The sequence below is a fragment of the Carassius auratus genome, chromosome 2, assembly GCF_003368295.1.
Source record: "Carassius auratus strain Wakin chromosome 2, ASM336829v1, whole genome shotgun sequence".
Classification (NCBI taxonomy): Eukaryota; Metazoa; Chordata; class Actinopteri; order Cypriniformes; family Cyprinidae; genus Carassius; species Carassius auratus.
This window is the reverse complement of record NC_039244.1, coordinates 13,194,444-13,205,545: the sequence shown is the minus strand read 5'-3', so window position 1 is coordinate 13,205,545 and position 11,102 is coordinate 13,194,444. Positions and strand designations below refer to the sequence as shown.

The following is an 11,102-nucleotide window of genomic DNA, read 5'->3' as shown; positions in this document are numbered from 1 at the left end:
TCATGTGACACTGAAGGCTGGAGTAATGATGCTGCTATGCCATCACAGAAATAAATATAGTTTTAAAATATATTCAAAATAGAAAACAATTTTGAACCATTTTTATTTTATTTATTTTTTTAAATGCAGCCTTTGTGAGCAAAAGTTTTTTTCAAAAAACAATCTTAATAGTTCCAAACTTTTTATTTTTCCCAAATAACTAACCTTGGGTATGCTTTTTCGCTGATTTACAATAATCCAAATTCATTCAACAGGGTAATGAACAAATTCATGCGCGTATGCACTTGTTGTGAACTAGGCAGACATTTTCAATTAAAGAAGTTCTCTTTTGCACATAAATAAGAATAATCCAGATAATTATTACTGAATGAGACCCAGTGTTCCTTAAATCATCCTACATTTTAGACCCTATTCACCTGTGTATATTCCGGTTTGCTCAACTGAACTCACCTGCTTATCAACAGGTGTGAGTTCTTCTTATGAAAGAGTATTTTGTAAGTCACTTGGGGGAGGAAATTGCTGCTTTGAGTCAACTGTGTTTTGTCATGTTGCACTGTCCTGCCAGACCCGCCTGCGCCCCTTTTGCACAGATGGGACGCTCCGAGCAGTCAGAGTTTAAATAGAGATGAAGTACAGGTGAGGCACAGAGAATCCACACACACTTTGTTTGAGGAAACAATCTGATCTTCCCTCAAATGATGCTTTAGATGCTAATCCTCCTCCTCTAACCGGACTCCGTGTTTCCCTGTACGACTCAGTCCATTCCTAGCTGTATGACCCAGTACACTCCCATCTGATCCTAAACACATATGTCCGGCTGCTTCACTAACCTGTAATAAAACATTAGAGAGTGTGCTTTCAGGGCCAGGTTCCTTTACGTTTTCCCTTTCCCATTAGCATTTTCTATCGAAAATCATGTGATCATTTCTGGCAAGAGATGGTGCTGTATTATCATAATTGACCATGTGTGGAGAAGTGACAGCTCTTACTAATTCCAACATCTTAGTGCCCATATTCATCCATCTAATCAGGGTTCATTGCCTTCATTTATGTGAATAATATATTGCTCTTGTATATATGGGCCGATGTCAGTGATTACTGGGGTTCTTTTTCCAGCTCAGTCTGATACTTTTTACTGGTGAAGGTTTTTCTGTCTGTCTACAAACATTCTCAATTAATGTTTAACCATGAATATAATAGTCTTTATTAGTTCGTTTTCCCATGAATTAAATCTGTCAGGTCAGTCCTTCAACTGCCGCATCCTGTGGGAGCACACAAGAGGTCGGTACAGTTGCCTACAGTGCGGACACTGCACCCCAGACCGGGGGGAGATGACCGCTCACATTGAGGCCCAGCACAAGAACCCAGGGGGCAAAGTGAACAGTGATCATGGTATGACTTCTGTACTTTATTGTTTATTTCTAAACATTTTAATGAATGAAATGCATACAGTGTTTTAAAAACTCTTTAGATTTGCTAAGTCTTGTCATGTAGTGCATTCCAGCCTTTAGCCTTTGAAAGCAATGACACAATATAGGGATGCGATCTCACTAGACTGAACCTTCTGTGTATTTTACAGATACAGAGATGGGCAAGCGCATCTTTACTGGCTAGACTTCACTGCACTCTGAGAACTCTACTTATACACAGCTCTAACATCGAATGAGATGCTAAACCTGCTGAATCACAAATAACTTTTGTAGTAGCATTTTATACAGAGGGAGAAACTCAATGTTTTCATTTCACAGACAGTGTGGACTTCAAAGCATCTGTGGTCTGGATCTGTCCATATCACTATTCAAAACACATGAAGTGCATTTATGAGTCATGTAGACAAAAAAAAAGTTCTTGTTAGGTTTCAAGTAATTTGGAATGGCATATAAACAAACTCAGTAATTTTATGTCACCTACGTTTTTATTTTACCATTTTAGAGTAGACAGTATCTTCAATAGAGAACAGTATCCATGTTATAAAACGTAATGTGTTCGAATCAACATGTTCAATCTATTTCAGTTTATTCAAGAGTGAACTTTTTTTTGTGTGACTAGTTGTTTTCTGTAGTGTTTAGTACTTGCAAATAAAAATCTGTCAGATAAACTAGTTTAAATTGTGAAGTGAGTTCATCTGTTTTACTTTGAAATCGTACATGATTATCTGTGGAGGAATGTGTTTCTTTTATTAAATAGTCTATACAATGGTTATAAGCTTGAAATGATTATTCTGAAATACATTCTGCTTTTATTTTAAAAACTGTCAGTGTCGCGGCCATTTGTTCAAACTGCTCCGTTTCTCCCTTCACACTCCATCAGATGTAACAGCGAGGATGCAGATTCAATCTACTTCAACGCTTTTGTAAATAGATCAAACAACCGGAAGATAGGCAACAATGGAGAACATGGTAATAAGACTTTACTGACTCTGACAGACGTACAGTACTGAGAAATATGCATGGTGCTTTATCATTAAAACATTTATACTGAAAGACGCGATGCCAACGTTTCTGTGAAGATGGTTAGAATGCTAACTTAGCCAGCTAGTCTTTTTTACGAGACTAAAAGCAGGAAACCCGCGGAATTACATCCGTTTTTAATGAACATTTTTGTCGTGACGAATATATGCTTATAGAAACCAATATTTCCTTTTATAATCCTCAGCGTTTGGCTCATAGTACTGAATGACTCTTGAGTTCCTGCACTCACTAGCTGTCCAGCTAGCCTGGACCTGTCTCAAAACCTAGTGAACTGCCTACATAGACAGCACTTGGGCTCCTCAGGAGCGCGCGAACGTTCGAACGCTTCCACGGTTAAACACGCTGTCTAGGTAGGGTGCTCATTAGGGTTTGAGACAGTCAGCAGGAGAAAATTCTTCCATTCCAGAGTTGGATGGATTAGTAATGTTGGCCTGTATGTGAAAATCAAAGCATAGATTCTAAATATCATGACATTCAATCTGCTGTGTGCATCTGTAAACGATTAAAGAAAAGCCAAACAGCTCTTATTTGACATAGAAGCGTGAAAGGAAGTTCTGCAATGTCTTTGATTAATGAAACAATATCTTACCAATTTTAATAGAAATAAATACCTCAGAGGTCTGGTCAGAATATAATTAGTGCTGATTCAGTAACATTTTTCCTTCTCTATGCCATATTCCAGAGCTCTTACTCACTTGATTTTGCTAATCAAGTGTTATACACTGTAGACTGATCATTTCAGTCCAATTTAAATAGCAAATTTTACATTATAATGACATAATTGTTTGATTTCAAAAATAGAAATAAAGTATATATGTTACACACATTAATATACTATGGGATGCTAATTTACCTGCAGTGTTCAAACTTAAAAAACCACTACACTTTCACTTTGTCTATCTATCTGTCCGTTCTTCCATCCATCTCTCTCTCTCTCTCTCTCTCTGTCTGATAGACTGCGTAGCTTTAAAACATTGAAACGTCAATCTTTTAAACCCACTGGCCAGGCTTTCTCAAGCCAACTTAAAGTATGAATTGACTAACTTTTTTTTTATTTTATTTTTTTTTATCTAGCTATTTTGACATGAACATGTTTTCTTGTATAGTTTTTTGTATTGTGCAGTCATTGTAAAATTGCTTTGGCTACAGATAGGATACAAATAAAACAAATTTATTAACCACTGAGCTAACGCACACAAGCCTTTCAGTCATTTTGTCTCCATACCAAGAAAAGCTGTAAACCGTAAACCATCGCACACATGTAGACTGTCAGAGAGCTGTGAATTTCCTTCTCTAGCTGTCAGAGAGCAAAAGCTGGTTGATTTCTCACAGATGTAAGCTGTCAGTGTAACACTGGTGTTGAGAAGTTGGCCGAGAGCTTCTTTTAGTCTCACTCTGAGTTAAACGTGTCACTCACAGATGAAGTATCTGAATCGTTTTTTTTTTCTTTTTCCATTTCAACAGTACTACAGTTGTAGGACTCATATTCAGAATAGAGAAGAGTGACAGCTGACTGCTGCTTTCCTCTTGTTTCAGTGCACTGTGCAGGTGAAACTAGAGCTGGGACACAGAGCCCAGTTAAGGAAGAAAGTCACTACCGAGGGCTTCACGCATGACTGGATGGTGTTTGTTCGGGGCCCAGAGGCGTGTGACATCCAGCACTTTGTGGAGAGAGTTGTCTTCCACCTTCACGACAGCTTCCCAAAACCCAAGAGAGGCAGGTTTTAATTTGAGTCAAATTTGTAACACTGTGACTTAATCGAGTACCCACAGCCATGTAGGTTTAAGTCCCTTTCAATCAGAATTAAAGAAACCATTTGTGTGGAAGCCCATTTTCTTCTGTTATCATGTTTAATCTGTCTTTTTAGCTCATGCTGTTGCCCAAGCTATTTACTTCATGTAGTTCCACCTTATGACTAGATATCCGTCTCTATTATAGTGATTCAGATCTAATTTTAAGCTTTCTGTTTATGAGTTGCATATGAAATTTCCATCTATTTGGATTAAAGAGTTTAAGTCATGCAATGACGCAAAAGCACACCTTTGTTAGAAAGAGAACTTAAAGAAGACATAACTGCTTAGAATTAGCATAAATCTGTTCTTTGTGAAAACAATTACATTTATTCAGTTAAAAGTATTAATGTGGTTAAATATGGCTAGCTGTGGAACAAGCAATCTTCAGCTAAAATGTATGAGACCGAAACTAATTGGATTTATTTATGGTAAGTATGTAAATATGTGTTTTAAAAGCATTCAGTTTATTAGTAACAAAAGTCTTACCTCTTTCATTTTTATAAGACAAAAATGTCTCACAAATTCTGTTATTATTCATCATTTAAAATAAAAGACTAACTGTTTAATAATTAAGATAATTATTAATGCAACCTGAGTGGTTTCTGTCCCTCTATTGAAAGACCAGGTAACCAAAACTTAAAAGATCAAAAAAAGGTTATAAAGGCATCATGAATGAAAAGGAGTCATTTAATTCAAATCTTGTAAAGAGATATAATTATTTTAGATGATGAACAGAAGTCATTTAGGCTTTTATTTGCATCTAGACAATAGTGAACTATCCCTTCAATTCCTTAAAAAAGCTGGACAAATATTGTCTAAGTGTTGTGATTTCGCTCATTTTTGCCATGTGTTGTATTTGAAGGTGTGTTATTTTATGCTGTTACTTTCTCCTGTCCCAGTTAAATGTGCAAAGAGTGCAAGATGTTTAAACAACACTGTTTTCAGTGGTGCTTTCAAAATATCTCCCTGTTTGTTTGAGTGGTCTGATATGTCAACCTCTGGCTAAACCAATGATGTGGTTTGGGGGCGGGGCTACCAGATTAAAGGAATGTTGTGAAAACCTGTTCAGAAAAAAAGTATTTTTGTCATTTCATTGTGTCAGTAGTGGCAAAGAAATAGTACACTTTACCGTATTGTAGTATTTACATATAAATAGTTCATTCTAGAGTCATATTTCGGTTTCAGTACAGATATTAATATATGTGTAGATGTGAACATCTAACTATGCATTTTCACTTTGATTTCTTTATTTCACAGTTTGTAAAGAACCCCCATATAAAGTGGAAGAGTCAGGCTATGCTGGTTTTCTCATGCCTATAGAGGTCTATTTCAAAAACAAGGTGAGCACATCCCATATCTACAGCAGTACCTGTATTTCTTTATCTTTGACATGAATAACTGTTGTTTCAAGCAAAATGTAAGAAAAGTTAAGCACAGTGTTGCTCTCAGTCTTTATAGATGTGTGAGGGTGTGTTCTTTTTAAGCAGTCCGTTGCCACAGCATTGGAAAAGTGTTGTGATGAAGAGTTTAACAGTTCAGTAAAGGTAAAGGTCACAACTAGGTGAACTAGTTAGGGACTGGGAGCTAATAGATTTTACAGAGGTGTGCTAAAAGAAAACTGACATGCAGCTACTGAAGTACTGAGAACTTGGAGGGGGTGTAAATGGTAAGAAATGGTACTTTTCAAAATGAACTTTTCCAGAATCTGTAGTGGAATATTTATGGGGTTTTTCCATGTTCTCTCGTTTCCTGTAATGTAATCAACCAAAGAGCGTACTTTGTTCTGACTTTACTGTAAATGTTACACATACTGCTAGAATGAGGTTCGGGTTTGATACTGATGTTCTTTAAATTTATATTTCTTTAATCTATAAAGCCTGAGCATGCTTGTCTCTCCGATCACAGGAGGAGCCTAAAAAGGTGTGCTTTAATTATGACCTTTTCTTGAACCTGGAGGGCAACCCTCCTGTCAACCACCTGCGCTGTGAGAAGCTCACCTTTAACAACCCCACACACGAGTTTCGACGCAAGCTAGTCAAGGCCGGTGGGGTGAGTGGGACTGTTCGTCTTTGTATTTTCTGTACCTCTACATTCAGCCCTTTTCAATGGATTCTCTCTCTTCCTGTTCGGATGTTGTTCTTGTCCCAGGCTGTAGTTATTCCTGAGGGAGCGGAGATGATGCCAAGGCCGAGTCCAGATTACCCAATGCTCCCTACCATTCCACTCTCAGCCTTCTCAGACCCCAAGAAGATCAAGTCCTCTCATATGATAAAGGTTAGTAATAAAGTCATTCTTTAGTCAGTGAGTTATTTAAATGACTTTCAAAATATTTTTAAAGTGTTTAAGATATTCAGTATCCTATGTGGTTTTGCTTATAGGGGAAGAAATGTACATTATATCACCATTCTTTCCGTAGTTAGATTTTTTTAGTCCCGTTCTGTTTTCAGTATGATTCTATCCCACTCTGGTGTCACAGGCTCACTACCGCAGTAGTATTCTGGGTTGCTTTTTGAACATGTATTCAAAGATCGGTCATTTTAAAACTTTTATTGTAGGAGTCGAGTAAAGATGGAGGAAGTGGGAACAGCAAAGGCCTCAAAGTCCATAAGGCAACCAAAGAACACCGAGAGCGCACACGAAAGGATTCAGAGAGCAAGGCCACGTCCAGAGAGGGCGACCGGGGAGAGTAGCAAGTCTTCACGAGACCAATCGTCATCCTCTTTTACAAAGAAAGCCCCAGACGGCAGAGGAAAAGATGACAGTAAAACAGTGCCTAAAGCAGCCTTCAAAGAGCCCAAACTCACAGTCAGAGAGTCCAAGATGGATGGCATGTCTCCAAAAGGTGGAGGAGCAGTGACGGGCGGAGGGGGACCGCTGGACGCTCGTCTCCCAAGCAAGCGGCCCTCGACTGCCACAGAGTCTCCAAAGCTGAGTACCAAGAAACAGAAGAGGATAGGCTCCGAGGGCATGAAGGGGCCTGTGAGCGGAGCCTACAGCAGCAGCTCTCCCCGCATTACCTCAACAACACCCTCCTCGTACCCTGAGAAGAAAACCCCTAAAGATAAAGGCCACTGGGCAAAGATGAAACCAGAGGTGCAGGAAGTGAAAAGGCGGCCAGACTCTGACGAATCCAACTCTGAAGATGAAGCCTCGTCCAAATCAGAGGTATGTTTTGGTCTTTCGCTCAGCAGAAGATGGATTTGAATGGATTCGAATGTAATGAAGCTGAAGGATGTTGTTTATTTAGCAGTCGGCTCCATCCAGTCCGTCTAGTTCCAGCTCCAGCTCTGATTCTGACTTTGAGCCGTCGCAGAAGCAAGGCCAAGGTACTGAGTTTAATCACGAATCGTATGATCAGTAGTGTGTCCCCTCATTCAGTTTGGCTGAACGCGATGATTGTGTCCAGGGACGCTTCGTTCTATGGTGGAGGATATGCGCTCTGAAGTCTCTGATGATGACAGCAGCTCTGAGGTTGAGACGCCCATGAAGGCAACTCCACCCAACCAGGACTCTCGGTCTGTGCCAAGGACTTTGATCTAATTTGGTCCTGTTCGAATTTCTTGAAAAGGAAACATGAAAATCAAAACAAATTTCTGTACATTAATATTACACACTTTCATTTTCTTGTTTTCAGTTTAAGCATGGACAGTGAAAGTGATGGCAATGAGGAGTCCCGTCCCCCCAGCCAGGAAGCCCCCTCACCTCTACCCAAACTCAGCTCAGCAAACCTAAAGGTAAGACTGGTATTGCATTGCAATGAAACTTTGGACTGGTTTATACACCACATAATTGGTGCAGGATTCATTTTGGAAACAATTTTCACTTGGAAATTTCATTTTAAATAAGAAAGACTGGAATAGTATTTTTGTGTAAAACTTGTTTTATTTAAAACTTAGAGAAATCATTATTTAACAGTGGATCAGGTTTATATTTGGATTTTGTTTTAAATGTCAATATCCTTTTTCAGATGTTAGGAAAAAAGAGCCCAGATTCTTGCACCCGTGAGAAGGTGCTCAAGAGGGGATACGACAAGGTAGGAAGGGTAAATAACTGATTTATACTCATCAGTGGCTGAAATACAGATTTTTATTACACATAAAACTACAGTGGAGGTTTATGATGATTGATCTGATTACAGGCTTATACAGAGGAGCTTGTGGACCTTCATCGCAGACTGATGGCTTTGAGAGAGAGGAACATTTTACAGCAGGTAAAAATAACTTTTTTCTTCATTTGGGTGTATTTTAAGTAATTCTTGTGTCAGGGAAATATGTTTCTGTAATTACCACAAAAATATTACACCTTTTAATATATTTGTAAAAATATAAAAAATAAATAAAAAATACAATCCCAAACCTGAAAAATTCCATTATTATCATGCATTATCATTTTGCCATTATAGATGAATATATGCATTATCAGATCTTTTTTAAGGAATTAAAAGTATTAACATACATTACTGTTCAAAGGGTGTTTTTTTTTTTTTTTTTTTTAAGAATCATCTTATGTTCACCATGGCTGCATTTATGTGATGAGACATGCAGCAAAAACAGAAATCTCGTGAAATTTTATTACTATTCTATATATCTGTTGTCTATTTTAATATATTTTAACCTGTCATTTATTCTTTTCAGTATCCCATGATCCTTCAGAAATCATTGTGATATTTTTGTGTAAACCGTGAAAATTTGTTTTTCAGGAAAGTTTAAAATGGCAGCCTTCATTTGAAATAGAAATGTTTTGAAGCAAAGTAAATGTCTTGACTTTCATTCTTAAGAATTGCAGGTAGTTTCTCTCACTGTAGAACATCTGATATGCGTGGTTCAGCTTTCAGGAGGGATGTTGGCTTCTTTTTGGTTGACATGCATTTGTGTGTTGTTGTTTTTTTTAAGATTGTGAACCTCATAGAGAAGACTGGCCATTTCAACATCACCAATACAACCTTTGACTTTGACCTGTTCTCCTTGGATGAGTCAACTGTACGCAAACTCCAGAGCTACCTGGAAGCCACCTCCACATGACACAAGGAAGCTGCTCGGCCATGAGAGAGGCCTCCAAACTGACTGGGGGCAGAGGGAAAGGTATTGAAAGTAGAATACAAATGCACAGGAACAAACAAAAACAAAACGAGCAATCAAAAAAAAAACAACTTTATACTGTATCGAAATAAGCAAACAAAAGGACCAGGGGCTTAAAGGGGCGGTATTCAGGGTTTATCTAATAACAGCACTGCACATTGCACTAAGAAACAAACTGTTGGCACAATACTGTCCAAAATGGACAGGATCTCGCATAGGAACCGTGGAAGAAATACCGAATTACAAGAAGGTACATTTCAAGATTGGTTTTGCACCAAAGCTGTAACACTGGTGGAAAGGATCCTTCACTCGGGCCTTTATGCAGGGGCGATGACTGAAAACTGTGTCCCCTCTATACCCTGTCACTCTTCTGCTCCACGTACATCAACCACTCAGCACAGCTTGGTGGCGTGGAACGAGCCCAACTAGATCAATCCTTATCAGCATACTGTTTGTGTCTGCATAGCTTTGTAGCCCCATGTGTTGAATAAAGTAATACTCTCAAGCTTTGGTGATAGACGCTCCCTCGGATCAACTAAAGGGGAAAAGCTATCTGCCTTTGTAGTGCCTTTTTAAAATATCATGTGTTTAATTATAATTGTTTGTGAGTCTCTCATTGGTCTTTGGATGATCAAGATTATCTGTCAACATTATTATGCCTGAAATTGACATTCCAGGCCCTTTAAACACAGTTTAATACCTGTCCGTAGAGAACACGTTACGAGAGAACCGTTCTGCATGTGTGATCTGGGAAGGTCTTGTGCATTATTCTATGTTTTTTGATGGTCAGCAACATGAAGTCAATTTGTTACGCATTTAAAGTTCTTTTTGTAGTTTATTTAAGTAACTGTGCACTTTTTCTGGTCACTTCAGTGCTTTGTAATTATCTGATAACTATATTTATGTTTTCTTTTTTCTTTTTCTTTTTTACATAATATTGACTTGCAAAAATGTACAGATTTTTGTCAATGTTTTTAAATGCATCTATTGAAGTCATATTGATTATTCGATCACTTGAGAGAATATGCACACAGATTGAAGGGGGGACTTTTTTTTGTCTGTATTCCAATGGTGCAATTGGAAAAAGAGTCTTCTGTTCACCTGAAGTATTATACAAGTGAAAATGTATTTGTGTCAGATACGTATTGTCTGATGACATTGCTTTTTTAAAAGCATACCTGCTTGACATGTTATTCTTCATTGTCGATTGCCAGTTACCCTTTTGATTCTGAATAATGTATGGTTCTAAAGTAAACAATGTTTTCAGTGAAACGTTTGTGGCAGATGTATGTTACATCATGGGAAAATTGCAGTGATCTGTTTTTCAATGATTAACACTTGAATAATCACTTGCAGGAATATGCATACAACCCTGTACATTTATCAGCTATCCTCAGGACTGTTGCAAATACAGAAGATGCTCATAATAAATCCACATATTACAAAACATTATAACTTGAGGTGCAATCTGGAAACTTCTAGTAGGTCTTGTCACTGTGTTTGCTTCTCTACCATAAAAGTAGCATATCCATATCAAGGGGAATGTGATCTTTTACAGTATTTATGCGAACATCTAACAATATGTATTATAAAGGCCACCATGCACTGAAGGCTTAAATTGAGGAACCATTAAATCTTGTTCTCCATTTAGAATTTTTTATCAGTATGTGTGTTTATAAATTTACTTTTCATATGACTTTATATGACATGGCTACAATTACTTGCCTTTCAGGATGAAAGCTCTCAAGCTCATTATTTA

The 11,102-nt window shown here is 37.9% G+C and overlaps 1 long non-coding RNA gene and 1 pseudogene across 1 annotated transcript; both read left to right on the top strand.

Moving 5' to 3' along the window:
• Positions 1-207: 207 nt before the first annotated feature.
• LOC113116315 (uncharacterized) lies at positions 208-1,818 on the top strand. Its single transcript, XR_003294003.1, has 3 exons — positions 208-636; positions 1,240-1,392; positions 1,580-1,818. It is a non-coding gene; the product is annotated as an uncharacterized LOC113116315 (long non-coding RNA).
• A 431-nt stretch (positions 1,819-2,249) lies between these two features.
• Positions 2,250-10,791, top strand: LOC113116012 (protein ENL-like; annotated as a pseudogene).
• Positions 10,792-11,102: the final 311 nt, after the last annotated feature.